This window comes from Salvelinus fontinalis, chromosome 12 (assembly GCF_029448725.1).
Source record: "Salvelinus fontinalis isolate EN_2023a chromosome 12, ASM2944872v1, whole genome shotgun sequence".
Classification (NCBI taxonomy): Eukaryota; Metazoa; Chordata; class Actinopteri; order Salmoniformes; family Salmonidae; genus Salvelinus; species Salvelinus fontinalis.
This window is the reverse complement of record NC_074676.1, coordinates 50,075,911-50,096,563: the sequence shown is the minus strand read 5'-3', so window position 1 is coordinate 50,096,563 and position 20,653 is coordinate 50,075,911. Positions and strand designations below refer to the sequence as shown.

At 42.5% G+C, this 20,653-nt stretch overlaps 1 protein-coding gene across 3 annotated transcripts in view; it reads left to right on the top strand.

Moving 5' to 3' along the window:
• LOC129867573 (rab GTPase-activating protein 1-like) overlaps positions 1–20,653 on the top strand; it is a 148,499-nt gene that overhangs the window by 55,642 nt on the left and 72,204 nt on the right. The gene's annotated exons all lie outside the window — the stretch shown is intronic.

Below are 20,653 nucleotides of genomic sequence, written 5' to 3'. Positions count from 1 at the left end.
GGAGTAATTTACCTGTTGAAATATATACATTCAACTGTTAAACCAGTCAAGTGGCTTACGCTCACGCTATTCCCCTTCAGGAGGATGTTTTGATTAACCAGGCGTTGAACCTATTCAGACGGTTTAGGGAAATATTTTTCTGCGGCTAAACTGGGTAACACTAATCTTTTTGTCTTCTTTCAAATCAGTTCCTCGGACTGGTGTTGCCCGTGCAGAGAGCTGTGGCAGACATTTTGACGTGCTCTCAGATGACTATCAGTATGTTTGTTACTGATGGCAGTCAGCCCTGCCGTGCTCTCCCTCTCTTTCTGACAGCCATGCTGTACAAGACTTTCTCTAAAATGGCTAGGAAAAACGTCTGATGTCTCTGGGGTGCTCTGCCGCTTGATCACCTTCCGTGCTCGGTGGCACTCACTCTCCCCTGGCTCTGGACTCAACGACGCTCAGTAGGTGGCTGTTGCCTAGCCGCTGATACAGCCTTCACACATAGCGTTCGGGAGAAACCTGTACGCTCACACATTCTAATGTTAAGTTAGCAAGGTGCTGACCTGCCGGGTTGAGCTGTGAGTGGAAGTTGCATGCTGGTTATTATTCCATAGAGGGTATTTTTAGGCCTCTGTTACAGCACAGAGCACACCTTTGTTAAGCCCTTTTTCTTCCTGCCATTAAACCACAGACTAGGAGGTCACGTTATCAACATCCATTTTTCTGGAAGGCCAATGTGATTAGCTCAACCTGTTGCTATGCTTTATGTTGCTCAGTTGTCTCTTCGACACATGCTGACCCTCGATGTTTTCAGTCTTTACTACTGTGTTACACGGCTGAGGTTTGTTGTGTTTAGTCAACACAAATGAGTTTCCCTTAAACCATTCGTTGCCCTTTCTCATCCCTCACTTTCCCAGCGTATAGCATTCAATGTTTGTTCTTACTTCACGCCTTTTATCCATATGCATGAAGACCAAACCAAGAGGAGCTGAGTATTTATGGCCCAATCCTTCCATGCTACTGTATTATAAATTCCCTTTAATATTAATCAGTGTAGCTGCACCTCGCCCTCCCATCTAACGCCGGTGCTCCTGATGAGTGCACCAGCAAGAATGAACACCTGGACCCTTCTGAGAGGCGGAGATTAGCTATTCACAACCCTCTTCCATGCCTTCCGAACAGCTTTAATGGCTACTCTGCATAACCCCCCCCCCCAAACACATTACCACTATACCCAGCCCCATGCGTTTTACATGGAGCACCGCTGCCTCCTTTTGAAAGGCTTGGCGTGTGTTTAACCGAACAGGTGCTCGAGCCCATAACTTTGCAGGAGTGTCTTGTGTGATGAAGGAGCAGCAGCAGTATCTAGCAGTTCACATTAGGTGAAGTCTGTAACGTCGGAGCCACTTCCGGGTCAACTCCACCACCCTGCCCACTTGAAAATAAGAGGACTCATCCCTCTACCGCATGGCACTTGTGTAGATCTGAGAGGATTCCAGAAGTAAAAGCCATCTGGTGGAAGTCCCATCGTACTATCCTAAACCAGTGGTTTTTAAACTTTTTCTGCGGGGACCCCATTTCCAGCAGAATTTCTGTGGACATCATTTTTACCCCAAAATTTTCCCGTGACCGCACCCCACCCCAAATCTTATGGCACAACTTAAAATACGTAAATGTAACATTTTTACATAAACAAATAACCTTATCAAAATGAAAAGAAACCAATAAATACATTTATTCTGTAAAGTTGTGTTTTTCAAATGATCTTTCTCAAGCTTTTGTATATTTTCCCCATACAATAATATGTACTCAATGTTTTTTAGTTGCCTACCAAACTGGAGTCCCCCCGACTCTGAATACCAATGTCCTACACGGTACACTGGAGCTTTTACCGTATTCCTTATACCGATCCAATCTTTACAGATCTGTTTTAAAGTGCATAGGGGTAGGATTGGAACATTTCTTTGGGATTGGGCACTGTAATTACACCTCCAGACCACTATGTTTAAGATTGCCATTTCAAACACAATTGCTCCTATCCACAATTGCAACCATCCCTACTTCACCTTGATCGTCTCCGTCCACGCCAAACAACGGACGCCATAATCCTATGATATCTCTGAAGGAGTGGCAAACTCAGAGGATTCTCCTGTCTGTGTGTGGTATCCCTCTCTGCCAATCCTGAGCGCGACTGGCGATGACAGATGATTGGCCTGCGGTCTGTTGACGCTAACGTGCGCTGATAGCTGCCCACTCACCGCTATTAGGCTGTTCGTATGCCCGCCTCGCCAGCTAGCACCATCTGGAAGCCCGTGTGGGTTACATCAGAGAGATGAGGGGTGTAGTGTTGGCGTGAAAGCCAACCACCACATACAGTATACTACAGAGGTAAAGTGCTGTGGATGGAAGACTTCTGAAGTATTCATTAGGGGTCCCATGCAAAGTGATATCGCTGTTATCACTGTGTCTCACTGTCAACAGATGGAAGAGGTTTTGGACATTTCCTGGGAAAATGGAATGAACCTGTTGAAAATAGGTTACCATGATGACATAATCCTGTTGTTGAAATGTCACCCTCAAAACATCAATTTATGTTAATTACTTTTTTCAAATCCAATGTATTTTACGCAGTAATTCCAAGTCACAATATGTTGACAAATTACGTTGAAACAAAGTTGTGCCCAGTGGGTAGTTCTCATCTATGGTTGCTGGGTTGGAATTTTCCTAGTGCCCTCTTTGCTGAGTACTACATAGCTTGTAGAAAACAACAACACTAAAATGGCATGTATGGTAGTGGATGCATATGTGTGGCTGAAGCATAGGGAACTTTCCATTATAAAAAAATAATAATTGGATTCTGGCAAATAGTTAATTTGGTCCCTACTGCATCATCTGTCTTTTTTTGTGTTGTCTTTTACAATGTAGGTTCACAGTACGGAAAAAAAGATACACACTTTCAGAATTTCTCCCCTATAGTACAATGTCCTCTGTATTACTGTAGCTACCTCCCTTATGAAAACCCATTTAGGCCATTGATATTATTTAGGCACAATGCTCTTGATAAGGGAAGAAAGGCAATGTTACAGATATGGCTGTAATGTTCGTATCTCTTCAGAATGGGAGGGATTCAAAAGGGCTTATTGGTGATAAGGGACACAGTGATATTTTTAGCCTGATGAGAATATGTAATTATTTTGCGTGTGTATTATATATAGCTCTGCCCCACTGGCAGTGTATCAGTGCGGATGCCAACCTCATTCAGTATCAGCCCTAGCTGCCAGGCACCTGTGCCCTGCCTGACTGTAGGCACTCAGCCCCCCGTCTGCGCACACATCCCCACACCTCCGTAGGGCGGGGGCCAACCTCGGAGAGATGGACACATAGAAAAAGAGAAACTGAGAAAACATTAGTCTAGAAATATAGAGAAAAGCAGAGCAAAAGAGTGATGGAGAGAGACTTAACATAGGAGAGGGACAAAATTCTGGAGAGAGAGATTGGCTGTACAGCGTTTGTAAACACAATGTAGTTGTATTTCCATATTTCCTATTCTTTGTTGCTATGGTCATGTGTACTGCCTTGTGAGGTATAGTGATGGTCATTGAGTGATTTGAGTGATAGATTGTGACATAGGTGAAGAAGATATTGTTTTTGCTCTCCCTCCTTCATTCCCTCTGGTTCTTCACTCCAACCCAGCATACTGCTAAACCTCAGGTGGACGAAGCCTGGACAGACTAACGCACAGATGGAACAACTCTGTGTCCACCCTCCCCCTACTTAGGGTGTCTATTGCTCGTTCAGATATTTCTTAATTTGGACTGTTTTGTATTCTGTGTATTACTAGGTACTATTACTGCACTGTATGAGATAGAAACACAATGTTGCTACATCTGCGATAACATCTGCAAATCTGTGTACGCGACCAATAAACTTAATTTGAATTTTAATACAAATGTTATTACATTAAATAATGAATAAACAACCTATAAATACCACAAGACAGACGAGCAGCCCTCAGGCGGCGTCAGTAAGGCCAGTGTCACGGCGGTGATATTTACATAGGGAATGGGGGATGTTTTCCCTAGCTGTTTTGTCTCCCAGATTGGCTTGAAAAGAACTGTGTTTTTTGTTTATTCTCACATAAGCACGCACGCTTTCACGCACACACACACACGTTTTCACACGGCTGTCCTGTCCAGGTTAGCATTAGAGCACAACCAGGAAATAGAATTGGCCGTGAGTGCGCGCTTTATCCTTTTGCCACATCCCCATAATATAATACTCACTACAAAACGGCTTCAACACGTACAGAATCATTCGGAGATGGGTTTTGTGTTTGTGATGTGTACACGGCCATCTTTTTTCTACAGAATAGTCTCATCTCCCCCTCTTTTTCCCCCCTCTCCACACAAAACACGGGAAAGTGAGTTCACTGGCTAGAAATGGAGCAGGGGGATTGAGGTGAAGGAGTGTTTTATCATTGTGGTCTAACTCTCCTCTCTCAGGTGTCCACTGTTAGATCAGCTGAAAAGGAGGAAGATGAGCTCCAGATGTTCTGCTGGGGGGAGAGGAGTAAGGGGGGGGGGGGATTTTGAGGGAGGGAGGGGAAAGATTAAGAAATGTAATATAGGCTGCTGAGATGGCGATAAGAGAAAAAAAGTGTATTCTATTAGTATACAGAAGCTTAACCTCTAACGCCTCACAAACCCGGATCCGGGAGCACCCCCATCAAAAAAGCTGACTAGCCTAAAGCCACAGGGATATCATATATAATGTTCATGAAATCACAAGTCCAAGACACCAAATGAAAGATACACATCTTGTGAATCCAGCCATCATTTCTGATTTTTAAAATGTTTTACTGGGAAGACAAAATATGTAAATCTATTAGCTAACCACGTTAGCAAAAGACACCACTTCTTTACTCCACCATTTTTTTACTCCATCAGTAGCTATCACAAATTCGACCAAATAAGATATAAATAGCCACTAACCAAGAAACAACCTCATCAGATGACAGTCTGATAACATATCTATTGTATAGCATATGTTTTGTTAGAAAAATGTGCATATTTCAGGTATAAATCAGAGTTTACCATTGCAGCCATTATCACAACTCTCACCAAAGCGACTAGAATAACTACAGAGACCATCGTGTATTAGCTAATTACTCATCATAAAACATTTCTTAAAAATACACAGCGTACAGCAGAGGAAAGACACAGATCTTGTGAATCCAGCCAATATTTCAGATTTTCTAAGTGTTTTACAGCGAAAACACAATATAGCGTTATATTAGCTTACCACAATAGCAAACATCACAACAGCATTGATTCAAGGCAAAAATAGCGATAACGTATAAACCACCAAAATATATAAATTTTTTCATTAACCTTCTCAGAATTCTTCAGATGACAGTCCTATAACATCATATTACACAATGCATATAGAGTTTGTTTGAAAATGTGCATATTTAGCGGCACAAATCGTGGTTATACAATGAGAATAGTGTCCAAAACCTCAAGCAATCTGTCCGGCGCCATCTTGGAGAGGCACCTATTCTAATCGAAAACTATTCATAAACTTGACTAAAAAAATACAGGTTGGACAGCAATTGAAAGACAAATTAGTTCTTAATGCAATCGCTGGGTTACATTTTTAAAATTAACGTTACTTCAAAATATAGCGTGCGATCAAGCAAGGCTGCACTGCAAGTAATCGCGGCTTATGCATTTGACTTTTTTTCAACAGAACAACGAATTATCAGCATAAATAGTTCTTACTTTTTGATGAACTCTCATCAGAATCTTGGGATAGGTGTCCTTTGTCCAAAAGAATCGTTGCTCGGTTGTAGAATGTCGTCTTCAACGTTGCAATTAGCATTAAACATTAGCAATGTGGGCCAGAGATACCCAACTTCCTACAACGCCACGAAAATAAATATCCCAAAATCGCAATATACTGACAAACTGATATAATTCGGTTCAAAATAACAAGATTATGATGTCTTTAAAGCCTATATCGAATAAAAACACAGCCGGAAATGTCTAAGATCTATAAACGATGCTTCTAGTAGAATGTGCCAAGGTCCTCAGTGCGTCAGAGCGAAGGGGAAAAGAACGATACACGTCTTTGCCAAGTCATTTATAACATTTGGGATCTACGTAGAGACTCCATTTCAAGTCTCCCTATTCGCTAACAACCAGGGGAAGGCGTATGCAGTGCATCTCAACCAATAGAAGACAGGCAGAGTTATACACAGGTCTCAGAGCAGGTTGGAAAATTTGGCATTCTCACATCCACATAGGGAATTTGCTCTAAGTCCAGTTCTGTTTCACTCACAGATATAATTCAAACGGTTTTAGAAACTAGAGTGTTTTCTATCCAATAGTAATAATAATATGCATATTGTACGAGTAAGAATTGAGTACGAGGCAGTTTAATTTGGGAACGTCATAATTACATAGTGCTAACAGCTCCCCCTATTGACAAGAAGTTTTAACTGTTGTCTTGGGAGTTTTTTTTGTAGCTGTTTAGTTGAAAGGACAACAAATGTTGTGATTTGTTATGTTAATGTCATTAGTTTCATTGGAATGGCGTTGTTTTGATGAGGGCTACAGAGCACATCTATCAAAGCCCTTGTCTGATCTGTTCAGATAAAATTCTCGTTGCGTTGTCATGGATACCAAGAGAGGATGATCAACACGTGAATGTTTTGGAATTAGTTAAGTCGGGATTGTGGTAGTCGGGATTGTGGTAGTCGGGATCGTGTGTGCTGGACTGTGTGTAGCATCCATAGAAACAATGTATATGACCCATTGAACACGACCCGCGTTTCCATATTTTCGTGGGCAATGAGTGTGTGACTGTTTCCTATCTGCAGTGTTTTCCCCCTGCAGTGTTTTCCCCCTATCTGCAGCCCCACACTGCTCTCCCCTAGCAGAAGCCAGCCAGCCTTGCGTCATCTGACTCTCTGGCCATTGTTTTCCTGTGAAAAGCCCAGCCAAGGGGGATCATGTGTCCCAGAGCCAGAAATAGCCCCCAGCCATGGAATAACCAACTAATGTCATTAGGAGGCTGAACAAACAGGTTATGAAGGCCCATGGGAGCGAGAGAAAGGGAGCGAGAGAGGGGATGGAGGAAGAGTGAAAATTCAGTGGCCGCCTCCTTAAGGAGTTGACTGAGTTTTAGCATCGTTTAATCAGCCAACAAGTGGCCGCTTTGGAGGAGTGCAGTAACCGCCTCCCCTGGGGAGCGCGAGAGCGTGTTTGTCTAGACTTTGGTCTCTAGTGAAGAGAGAACTTTCACGGCAGCCTTGGAGCACATAATAGGATGGTCTGTCTGGGTTTGTGTGTGGGCAACTGAACATGCACAAGCGTGTGTGTTACGTCAATAATAATGACTGCAGGCACTGGCTGCACAGATTGTGTGTTTGTCTTACAGTATCTTCCTCTTTTGGACTTGGCTGGTAGGTGTCACTGTTTGTGTGTGTGTGCGCGCACCAATATCTTCCTCTAGTAGGTTTCACTGCCTGGTGTTTGTATAGAGATCTTATAAGGCTTGGCAAGTCACTGAGTGTCTATACATTCTGTTTACTGCAGTATAATTGTGTCTGTCCTTTTGGTGTTTAAGCATAGCACATCATTTAAGCATAATGCTTTTGTGTCATTATGCATATTAGTGCTCACATGTACCTGAAACAAGGAGATACGTGTGATTGTGTGTTCATGCGATCCTACCTAACGTGTGCACAATTCACATGCGTTTCTAATTGTATAATTCAAGGCTGCATCTCTACTCTCGTTGTTTGAGCACGAAAACACCTTTTTCTTTGCAGACGGCAGTCAGTGTAGGCTTTGGTTTGGTCACAACTGGGGCTGTGCCATGATGGGTTAAATGGAGCTTGTGGGTGCATCCCTAATGGGACCTTATTCCCTATATAGTGCACTAGTTTTGACCATTGTCCCTGGTCAAAGGCACTACATACAGATTAAGGTGCCATTTGGAATACACACTTTTTACAATTTTATTTTGGAACTCATTTCACACCTAATGACACCCAGCAAAGAAAGGAGGTCACAGAGAAAGGAGGAGAGGTAGCAGAGGGTGATCTCCACTTTATCTCTACAATTATACCAAAGGCTGCCGTCTGTGTCTAGTCACCAAAGCCCACTCCACCTGGAGCTGGGTCAGGGCTGTGGATTATTCTTTCAGATTGCCTTTTGAAGTAGGTGTTGATCATTGAATGTGGTTGTGGTCAGTTTACATCCCGGTACACTATATTAGCTGACTGGTGTTTGGATGTCCTTCAGATCTAGTTATAATATTTTTAGGATGCCTTCTCTCTGAAATTGGCATCCAAACGTGTTAGAACATATTCAAATATCCAAGTTTCAAGTGTTATTGTCACGTGCACCAGTACAGTGAAATTACTTTCTTGCAAGCTCTTTCCCAACAATGCAGTAATGAATATCAGTAGTACTATAAAATCATGTGGAACAAAAACACATGAGAAATATAAATAACTGTAAGTAAGCTACCTAGATACAGGGTCAGTTCAGGTTCAATACCATGTTTACAAATAGTCAATTGATTCCCCCTGAAAATGGTATGCTTGCATCTGTGTTTGTCATACTGTGCGTGGCTGTACTTTGTATTTTTGTGTATGTACATGTACATACCTACTGTATTAGTGTAATATGGAGAATTGATGGTTCAGCATTCTGTCTCCAGCGCTTCCTTACAGCAGCCCAAGACTTCACTGAAGTAGGGTAGCTATGGCAACTCTGAGCCGCACTCTGCAAGGAAAGTTTTTTTGAGTTTATTTTAAGTTTAAAAATAGGGCGCAATTAACATGGGTATTTGTGCCGCTCAGAAATTGCTGGGTTGTTCTTCATTCATGGATGCATTTATTTGGAGGATGTTTGTGTGCTACACACAGTAAATATAACTCCAAGAAAGCTACAATGGAGTGGAGAGCGTTAAACGGCCATTTAGAATGTCCTCCTATCTTGAACATTCATGCAGATGTACCTTCTACTAGCAGGTACAGTGCACAGAGGGTCTGGAGCATGTTACTGGGAGGTGGAGTGGGGAAGGGCTTATATACTGTAGCAGTCTCTTATGAAGGGCTCGGCAGGAAAGACGGTGATGAGAGTTTGTTTGGACATAATGCGCAATCCTGGTCTTTAATGTGCGCTGACTCTAGTTGCTCTTTCTACCACAATGATACAAACTAGAGGTCTATCTGAGACCCGACCCGGGTCCTGAGCGGGTCCGGGTCCAAAATACAAACTTTCCCCTCTTGGTCGGGTCCACATTTACGTAAGTTTTCAGAGCCTTTACTCCGTACTTTGCTGAAGCACCGTTGGCAGCGAATACAGCCTTGAGTCTTCTTGGTTAGGATGCTACAAGCTTGGCACACCTGTATCTAGGGAGTTTCTCCCATTCTTCTCTGCAGATCCTCAACCTGTCAGGTTGGATGGGGAGCGTCGCTGCACCGCTATTTTCAGGTCTCTCCAGTGATGTTCAAGTCTGGCCTCTGGCAGGGTCGTTGTCCTGTTGTAAGGTGAACATTTGCCCTAGTCTGAGGTCCTGAGTGCTCTGGAGCAGGTTTTCATCAAAGATCTCTCTGTACTTTGCTCCGTTTATCTTTGCCTCGATCCTGACTAGTCTCCCAGTCCCTGCCGCTGAAAAACATCCCCACAGCGTGATGCTCTCTCCAACGTGCTTCACCGTAGGGATGATGCCAGGTTTCCTCCAGACGTGACGCTTAGCATTCAGGCCAAAGAGTTCAATCTTGGTTTCATCTGACCAGAGAATGTTGTTTCTGATGGTCTGAGAGTTCTTTAGGTGCCTTTTGGCAAACTCCAAGCAGGCTGTCGTGCCTTTTACTCAGGAGTGGCTTCCGTCTGGCCACTCTACTATAATGGCTTGAATGGTGGAGTGCTCCAGACACAGTTGTCTTTCCGGAAGGTTCTCCAATCTCCACAGAGGAACTCTGGAGCTCTGTCAGAGTGAACATGGTTTTTGCTCTGACATGCACTGTCAACTGTGGGACATTATATAGACAGATCCCACAGTTGACAGATCATGTCCAATCAATTGAATTTACCACAGGACAGGTGGACTCAAGTTGTAGAAACATCTCAAGGACGATCAATGGAAACAGGATGCACCTGAGCTCAATTTTGAGTCTCATAGCTAAGGGTCTAAATACTTATGTAAATAAGGTGTGTTTTTTATTTATTAAACCTGTTTTTGTCTTTGTCATTATGGGGTATTGTGTGTGGATTGACTCTATACCTTTTTTTCTGCAGTTTTAGAATAAGGCTGTAACGTAACAAAATGCTGAAAAAGTCAAGGGGTCTGAATAATTTTCCTTGAACCGATTTATTTTAAAATCACACACAGAAGAAGTTTATAAGGGATAATTGAGATGCGAATGGCAGCCTGCAGTACCCCAGTCAGCCTTCATCTAGAGTTATTCAATGAGGGGGCAGCACTTAGTTGGCCGGACTTCCTGGAGAAGCTCAAACTGCGCATGTTATGTCCCCATTGGTCGCCATCTTTAACAACTTCTTCATTGCACTATTTAGTCTTGACATAGGAATGAATGGTCAGTCATTGACTTGGACCACAAGGCAGGAGCTCCTTCGAAAGGTTGCTTGATCAAATCCCTGTCGTTCTGCCCCTGAGCAAGGCAGTTAACCCACTGTTCCATGGGTGCCGATGACGTGGATGTCGATTAAGGCAGCCCCCACACCTCTCTGATTCAGAGTTAACTGGGTTAAATGCGGAAGACACATTTCAGTTGAAGGCATTCAGTTGTACAACTGACTAGGCATCCCCCCTTTCCTTCTACAGCGTCTCTGACACAATGACCCTCCTGTACGGAGTCCAGACCACATTCGTTCAGGTCCTCTTTGCTGCTGTTGGATTTTAACGTGGCCTATTAGATTTTTCTAAGATACTGACATTGACACGTATATGAATATTCATGTGTTTTTCAGATGCTTCAAATAATTTTTGAAAATATTTTCTTTGTTTATTAAACGCTATTATGGCTTTTCTTACTGTAGGTAAATAATTGTGTGCTTTGAAAATAATTTTGCCCATGTCTGTCTGATTTTAGGATTTTTCACGTTAGTGCTGTAATAATAAATAAACAAGGCGTACTTCAGCACAGCAGAGTCTCCCTCTGACTTTCTTGTCGAACGTTCTTTGAAACCTTCACTGTGTGTGTCTGTACTGGAGGTAGTGTTGTCACGATATCATCATTTTGACTTCGATACCATCATGATACTTGATACACTTTTTTTTTGCGGTATCATTTTGGTATTAGTTTAGTGGCAGAATGGCACTTGATCCAGACAGATGAACTTAGCTACTGCTCTGTTTAAAAGAAAATTACAATTTTTGAAGACAGCGATGTATACAGATGACAATCCATTTAGGACTTATTTTATTGGCAACTGCTAGGATTATATTTTATTTTACTGATCAACGAAATTTGCTTCTTCAATGCAATCTCTTATTTTAGAAAAGTCTGCGCTGTCTCTTAAATGTAATGATGTCATTCTTGTGGCCGAATGTGGCTGTGGAATCAGACTTTGTGGCTACGGAGAAAGAGACACAACCCATGTCCTCTGGTATAAACACAACTCTGGAAATGTCAGGTGCCTGGGGGGGTGCACTTTATCTGGTGCCCTGTAACCTTCAGTCTGGCCACATTCCTAACCTGCTCCAGCACCATGCATCACTCTGAGGAGTCGGCGCCAAGTGCACTCCACTTGGAATGGGCCTGCACTTTCGAATGAATTCGAATGCATTGCCACTCATTGGCCATCATCAATGTCAACACGGAGACAGATGAGTTTGCAATCTGTCAAGGCGACCAGATGTTGTCCCACCCGAGGGACATCACCCAAAATTCCTGGCCACGGCATTAGGACAAATGTCACTGATTTTTAAAAACGGAATGCTATTGTCTGAATATCAGCAGAATATATTACGGTGGCCTGGGGGAGAAATTAAACATGGAGATCCAGGTGTGCCAAGAGGGATGTCACGTGTTGCCATCTGGTTTGTCACTTAAGTCACAACATCTCTTTAGCTACTGCCCAGAGTACCAAGAAGTAAAGAATGCAAACCCTCTCTCAATGCTCAAAATGACTGTTCAAGACGGTTACTTGTGAGGTCTGTAGATGCACTGTGTTTTCTCCCCACGACACACTTAACAGGCCTTCAGCGCGATCACACACAGCGCCACACATGCATAATTCATGAACAAGATTAATCTGTCTCTACTCTGGCAAGGCTTAAAAGGCACCCCACCTTTCCTTCCCACTCTCCCCTATGTCCCCTTCTCTCACCCACTTCCATCTCTCCCTCTCAGCGTTTATTTGCTTGGTCCTCTGTAAGGTTGGACTGTGTGATCATGCTAATGCAACTGTTTGTCAATTTTAATTATGGGCTGCTTTGAGTGTTAGATTTTACCCAGGGAAGAAATAGGCCCAGTAATATTCTTTCTGTCAGTCACCTGGCTCTACTCTTCTCTCGGTCTCTCTCTCTCTCTCTCTATAAACAGTGGGAGCCTCGCTCCAGGTCTCCTCCACAGATGTTTGGCCAGAGGTAAGAGCTAGGGTTGGGCGGTATCTCATCCCAAGATTTATGGTATTACCGGCTTAGTACACAAGTGGGCCCTAAAAGTGCAAAAAAGCACATTGGGCGTCTATTACCAGAATGCTAACAAACTTAGCACAAATACTAGAGAATTTCCATAGAAGCTGCTAGCAAATTGTGATAATGAGCACAAACAAAAATGAACTAATTGCAAAGACAAGCAATCCAGCTCATTAAGTTATACATTACCAGTCAAACGTTTGGACACATTCCAGGGTTTTTATTTTATTTGTACTATTTTCTACATTGTAGAATAATAGTGAAGACATCAAAACTATGAAATAACACATTTGGAATCATGTAGTCATCAAAAAAGTGTTAAACAAATCAGAATATATTTTATTTTTTATTCTTCATAGTAACCACACTTTGCCTTGACAGCTTTGCACACTCTTGGCATTCTCTCAACCAGCTTCATGAGGTAGTCACCTGGAATAAATTTAAATTAACAGGTGTGCCTTGTTAATTTGTGGAATTTATTTCCTTAATGCGTTTGAGCCAATAAGTTGTGTTGTGACAAGGTAGGGGTGGTATACAGAAGATAGCCCTATTTGATAAAATACCAACAGCTCCAATAAGCAAAGAGAAACGACAGTCCATCGTTACTTTAAGACATGAAGGTCAGTCAATCCGGAACATTTCAAGAACTTCGAAAGTTTCTTCAAGTACAGTCGCAAAAACCATCAGGCGCTATGAAGAAACTGGCTCTCATGAGGACCGCCACAGGAAAGGAAGACCCTGAGTTAACTCTGCTGCAGAGGATAAATTCATTAGAGCACCTCAGATTGCAGCCCAAATAAATGCTTCACAGAGTTCAAGTAACGGATACATCTCAGCATCAACTGTTCAGAAGAGACTGTGTGAATCAGGCCTTCATGGTAGAATTGCTTCAAAGAAACCACTACTAAAGGACACCAATAAGAAGAGGAGACTGGCTTGGTCCAAGAAACATGATCAATGGACATTAGAAATGTGTCCTTAGGTCGGATGAGTCCAAGTTTTGAGATTTTTTGGATCCAACCGCTGTGTCTTTGTGAGACGCGGAGTAGGTGAACGGATGATCTCTGCATGTGTGGTTCACACAGTGAAGCATGGAGGAGGAGGTGTGATGGTGTGGGGTGCTTTGCTGGTGACACTGCCTTGAATTCTAAATAAATCACAGACAAACTTAACCCTTACGGCAACCACAGCACTCTGCAGCGATACGCCATCCCATCTGGTTTGCACTTAGTCCCAGTATCATTTGTTTTTCAACAGGACAGTGACTCAACACACCTCCAGGCTGTGTAAGGGCTATTTGACCAAATAGAGTGATGGAGTGGTGCATCAGATGACCTGGCATCCACAATCACCCAACCTCAACCCAATTCAGATGGTTTGGTATGAGTTGGAAAAGCAGCTAACAAGTCCTCAGCATATGTGAGAACTCTTTCAAGACTGTTGGAACAGCATTCCTCATGAAGCTGGTTGAAAGAATGCCAAGAGTGTGCAAAGCTGTCATCAAGGCAAAGGGTGGCTACTTTGAAGAATCTCAAATATAAATATATATTTTGATATTTATAACACTTTTGGTTACTACATGATTCCATATGTGTCATTTCATAGTTTTGATGTCTTCAGTATTATTCTACAATGTAGGAAATAGTCAAAATAAAGACCCTTGAATGAGTATGTATGTCCAAACTTTTGACTGGTACTGTACATTTGGTTGAATTCAATGTTAAATATATATTTTTAAATTGGGTTAAGTTTGGTGGAAAAAAAACAATTCCCTTGTGTTGATGGCTTTTTGCAAATCCAATCCGTTTTTCTGGTTCATTCAACGTCATCACATTTAATGTTTTTGTTTAAATGACGTGGAATGTTTTTGCCCAGTGTGATATCAGCATTGCCAGCTTTTATAGTGGGGAAAGAAAATGGGACACCTTTGTTTCACACCTTTTTTTGAGAGACAACCCCTAAAGGGACAGTTGATGAACTGAGGGGACTGGAGTAAATAAGTGAGAATGGGAGAACATAGACACTTGATATTAACGTTTTAACTCCTGGCTGTGCCATTCGTTGTGATGGTAATGCATTTGACTGTACCTCATGACTTCCATGGCTGTTTCCAATCCAACCACTCCTTTCAGATTCTGACCCAGGAGAACTTTCCCTGCAGGCGTGCCAAGGTTTAGTCCCCAGACAGAGATGCTCTCTGACACACCATGCTGCCTGTTCATCTGAGGCACTGCTCTCCAGCGTGGTGCACTACACTGCCTTTGCTCGTTCTCAATTCGGGGGGGGGGGGGTTGTGATGAGCACTTTGGCATCCCCCTGCGATCTGGGTCATGCCGCAGCAGGGTGGTCTGCTGGTGACAGGGCTGTTCCACTCAGCTGGGTGTGAGGATGGGTGAAGACATGCCCATCTGTCTGCCTCAGTCATACTCTCGTCCTCGACCAGGCTACAAGAGATCCCGGCAATGTTCTATTCGATACAACAGTACTGAGAATTTTCTGAAAAGTTCTAGAAGCATGCTTTGTGTGTTAAGTGGAACATATGTTGGGCGGGGGACACCTAACTGCACCCATCAGCGGTGTGTCAGGCCATTTCGTTCCAAAGCATTCACAAATAGGCAGGACAAGTTAGTCACACTTGCTCATTGCAACATGTCTGATAACTGGATGCACATATTTCTTAATACCCAGCTGGCTACCCAGGAACTTTTGGATCAACTTTTGCTGTATCTAATGTGCAGTGCACCCACGTCAGCCCAGAGTAGGGGGATCTGTCTCCATAAGCACAATGCAGCTAGCTGTCTGGCTTACTCTGGCTATCTCTGAGTCTCTCGACAGGATGCTAGCATCACTTGTCAGCCGGGATCTCTCTCCACACGGATTGGACTGGCTGTCAGGTTGGGCTTAATGGGCTCTGACTGCTTCTTCTCCTGTCTGCGTCTGAGTCCACACGCAGCCCCAGCTCTGTGGTTTAGAGAAGCATCACTGCACCCCAGCAGGAGCGTCTGAAATCCTCATTACATAAACCTTGTTTAAGGGTCTGCTCGACCAAGGCTTTGATGGTCCCGTGTGGCCAGATGTAAGCATGTTCATGGTCAAGTAAATAATCCCCTGTTTACTCTGAGTACCTATTCAACATTTTGACAACAGCCGTTGGACCTTTTTGTTTGATACCAGCACGAGAACACCTGATTCACCACGTCAACCAATCATCAAGCCTTTGCGGAGCGGAAACACACGTGCTGGAATAGAACAATCGTGCAATAACTGCAACAGTTTTCCAGAGATGGATTGGGCAACACTGCTTTAGACCAGACGATAGCATAGCAACACAGATCCACAACCAGCCTGTGTGGAACCTTCCAGCAGGGCTTTAACCTGTTTGGGGTGCAAGCCCGACCTCGGACCAAAAATGACAACAGCTGCAGAGCGCGAAATTCAAAATCTATTTTTTAAAAATATTTAACTTTTACACATTAACAAGTCCAATACAGCATTTGAAAGATAAACATCTTGTCAATCCAGCCAACATGTCCGATTTTTTAAATGTTTTACAGAGAAAACACCACATATATTTATGTTAGCTCACCACCAAATACAAAAGTGGACAGACACGTATGAATTATGATTATGAAGTATGAATTATGATTGAAGTAGCATGCACAACCAACCGAAATAAACTAAAACCAACCTAAAGAGCCCAGAAAAAACGACCTCAGATGACAGTCATATAACATGTTACACAATAAATCTATGTTTTGTTCATAAAAAGTGCATATTTTAGCTATAAATCTGTTTTACATTGATGCTACCCAAAAATGCTAACACATAGCTAGAGTCTGAATCCAGCCGGGAGTAGCCAGAGAAAATACATACACCAACGTCGGCTACTAATTACACCTCATAAAACATTTCAGAAAAACATATGGTGGATAACTAATGAAAGACAGATATCTTGTGAATACAGACAACATTTCCGATTTTTGAAGTGTTTTACAGCGAAAACACAATATATCGTTATATTAGCTAACATCATAAGCTAGCATAAGGCAGCATTGATTCTAGTCAAGCGCTAGCCTAGCATAGTTAGCAGCGTTAGCATTCAACAGTTCGACATATATATGAAAAAGCATCCCAAATTGGGTCTTATCTTTCTTGGTACTCCATCAGAATGTTGTAACGGGGTCCAATGTCCAGTAGAGTCTTTAGTTGGGTTCCAGAACGAAGGATTCCCCTCTTTGGTTAGCTAGCACGGTAGCATTGCTGCGCCAGAAAGCGTTTCTTCAAAAAATTCTTCCGTCGTTTCACATCTAAAGTCCAGAATAAATTGCAATAATATAATTAAAGTATATTGAAAAAACAACCTTTAGGATGATTTTGTGACATGTAGCAAATAATATCGTAGTCAGGCATCATATTCAAAGTTACCTACCTTGTTCCAGAAGCCGAGATCAAATTATCCTTCGCGCCCGGATTTTTATTTTAACTGCGCATGTCTCACAAGAAGTTCTGTTATTCAGTCCAGGGACGAGATATTCGACCCCTTTCAATTCTCACTTCCGCATTACAGTCTGAGGTACGCCTCTGACGTGTCCCTATGGTCCTAAGTCAAATGGCCTTTTATAGAGAAGGTCTTAAAGAGACACATCGCATTTTGGGAAACTCAATTCGGCTGGGAAAATGGCTGTAAAAATATTTCTGTTCGACTTAGAGAAACAATTCAAACCTTTTTAGAAACTACAGACTGTTATCTATCCAACAGTAGTAAATATATGCATATTGGAAAATAAAAAGTTTCTTAGGAGGCCGTTTGAAAATGTGCACACATTTTCCAGTTTTTTCAATATTCAGCGTGCAGCCATAACAGGTTAATTAAGTGATCCACTCGTGTGCCGCAGAGGTGAGCCCACCTCAGATCAATGGGCTTGAAGGTCATCGGTTTTGTCTTTTTCTTCTGTCAGGGTCAAGCAGTAGCTTGTTGACTGGGCCTTGGCCAACGCAAACAGCTGGGCTCGATCCGTCAACCCGTATAGAAAACTCCAAGTCAGACTAGCTTCGAATTAGCCTTAGTAATTACGCCAGTAAAATGAATGACAGTGAGAGGACAGACGGCATCTCATATTGACCCCCCCCCGCTCTGATTCTTCTTCGCTTGTTTGCCTGAGGCAGGCTTCCTTCACAGATGTTTGTGACTAAATGACAATTTGGATTCCCCCTGCTCCCTCTGCTTATTTATGGAGCCTATTTGTCAGGAACCATGGGCTTTACGACACCGCGCCACATATGAGATCCATTTTCTTACACACAGAAAGAGAGAGCAGGACAAATGGAGTAAAAGAGAGATGGCTAGACAGTGGGGCAGAGCAAGATCCGATCCATTGCACTGTTAACTAGTGACTGTGCCTGGATTGCAGCTTAGATGACTGTTCTTTCCAGACACACAACACACAACCCAGCCCTCCTCGGGGCAGCATTTGACTCATATTTATTTAATGCAGTGTAATGGTGTTTGAGTTGAGTATAATTTCCAGCCTTTATCTCGTGTATAACACCTTTTTCAAACATTATTAGTATCAGCATCTCCAGTTACTGGTGCTGAGCTCAGTATACCCGGCTGTGTAGCACCCAATTCACCGGTGTATCTTGCCCGAGGTGTGAGAGGCATTCGAGGTTTGCACCTGAGTGACTTAGTTACCACCAGCTCTGGTTGCAGTGTGAGCTTGTTAGGGAATGAGGCGATGGGTGTGGAAGTGTTAGCTTGACTTGGCAAAATCAGCACTTTATTTTGGGGCGCTAAATGGGTTACCTGCCTGTGTTGCTCGCGGGGAACTGTAATACCTTGTCTGCCAACAGGCCCCCAAGCTGCAATTAGAATATAGCTCTCCTTTTTGTTTCTCTTTCTGGTTTTCTTTCCCTGTTTTTACCCCCCCACACACACACCCTCCCTTTATCTCCAGACAGTTACTCCAAAGAGAGCCGGGCGACTAGCAAGACTGCATTACATACACACACACACACTACACTATACTACACTCTGACCTTATCCTGCTTCAGTTGTTTTGTTGAATCCCTGCATATGTATTATATTATGAATCATAACATGCTGTGGTTCATGGGGATTCTGACCTGGTGGGACAATGTTTCCGTGACATGTTATAATGAGGGAGTGGAAAGGTGTGTGTGTGGAGAGAGAGATTCTTGAATGGTTTCTTTATGATACGATTGTACTGGTGAGGATGGTCTTTGAGACCCTGGTAAATCTAGATCACCCCATGCCCACATAATGTTCCTACAGTCACCATCCAGTACAGTAGTACATCATGCTTAATGATGGTAATGGGTCTGGAGTAGGGTTGTGGCGGTCACCAAATTTGGTCAGCCTGTGATTATCAAGCAAATAACTGTCAGTCTCACGGTAATTGACTGTTAATTAACAAACACATGTAGCATCTCCTGTCTTCCACACAAGCCACCGGTGCAGACCTTTTGGAACACCTACACCTACATATAGCATACACCTTCACAATAAATCCATTATTTATTTTAGATAGGTCTAAAGAAGGATGATATGAAAAAAATGTAGTCCCGTAGTCCCATATGGTCCCCATATGTAGTCCCATATGTAGTCCCATATGGTCCCGTGTGGCTCAGTTGGTAGAGCATGGCGCTTGCAACGCCAGGGTTGTGGGTTCATTCCCCACGGGGGGACCAGGATGAATATGTATGAACTTTCCAATTTGTAAGTCGCTCTGGATAAGAGCGTCTGCTAAATGAATTAAATGTAAATGTAAAATGTAGTCTATTTCAGAAGAACAGAATTGCATACGTCGCCAAACCCACTGGATACAGGTTATCTACAAGTCTCTGCTAGGTAAAGCCCTGCCTTATCTCAGCTCACTGGTCACCATAGCAGCACCCACTCGTAGCACGTGCTCCAGCAGGTATATCTCACTGGTCACCCCCAAAGCCAATTCCTCCTTTGGTCGTCTTTCCTTCCAGTTCTCTGCTGCCAATGACTGGAACGAACTGCAATAATCTCTGAAGCTGGACACTCATATCTCCCTCACTACCTTTCAGCACCAGGTGTCAGAGCAGCTCACAGATCACTGCACCTGTACATAGCTCATCTTTAAACAGCCCATCTATCTACCTACCTCATACCAATACTGTATTTATTTATTTATTTATCTTGCTCCTATGCACTCCAGTATCTCTACTTGCACATTCATCTTCTGCACATCTACCATTCCAGTGTTTTAATTGCTATATTGTAATTACTTCGCCACCATGGCGTATTTATTGCCTTAACTCCCTTATCTTACCTCATTTGCAATCACTGTATATAGACTTTTTGTTTTCTTTGTTCTACTGTATTATTGACTGTATGTTTTGTTTATTCCATGTGTAACTCTTTGTTGTATGTGTCAAATTGCTATGCTTAATCTTGGCCAGGTCGCAGTTGCAAATGAGAACTTGTTCTCAACTAGCCTAACTGGTTAAATAAAGGTGGAAAAATATATATATATATATATATATATATATATATATATATATATATATATATATATATATATATATATATATATATATATATATATATATATATATATATATATATATATGAATTGGAAGAACTGTCCACAATTAATTTTCGTCAGCCAACAAGATGAGTAGGCCTAACGAACAGCAAAAGCACTAGCCTATGTTAATCTAGCAATGTGCACATAAGTTATAAGCGCAAATATTCAACTAGTGGAAAACACCATTATCAAAAGTTACCGCAAATGCAATTATGCATGTAATGCTTTTATTATAAATGTGTGTTTTAATGCTGAAAATGATCTTCCCCAAACTTGAAACTCCCACGCTGCTTATGTATGCCAGTTAGGCTCTACACCCCTTGTAAAGCAAATTAATGTGATTAATTTTAAGAAGTTATTTGGCCACTTCAGTTGTGATACAACCCTTATTAAAACATATAGGCCTATGG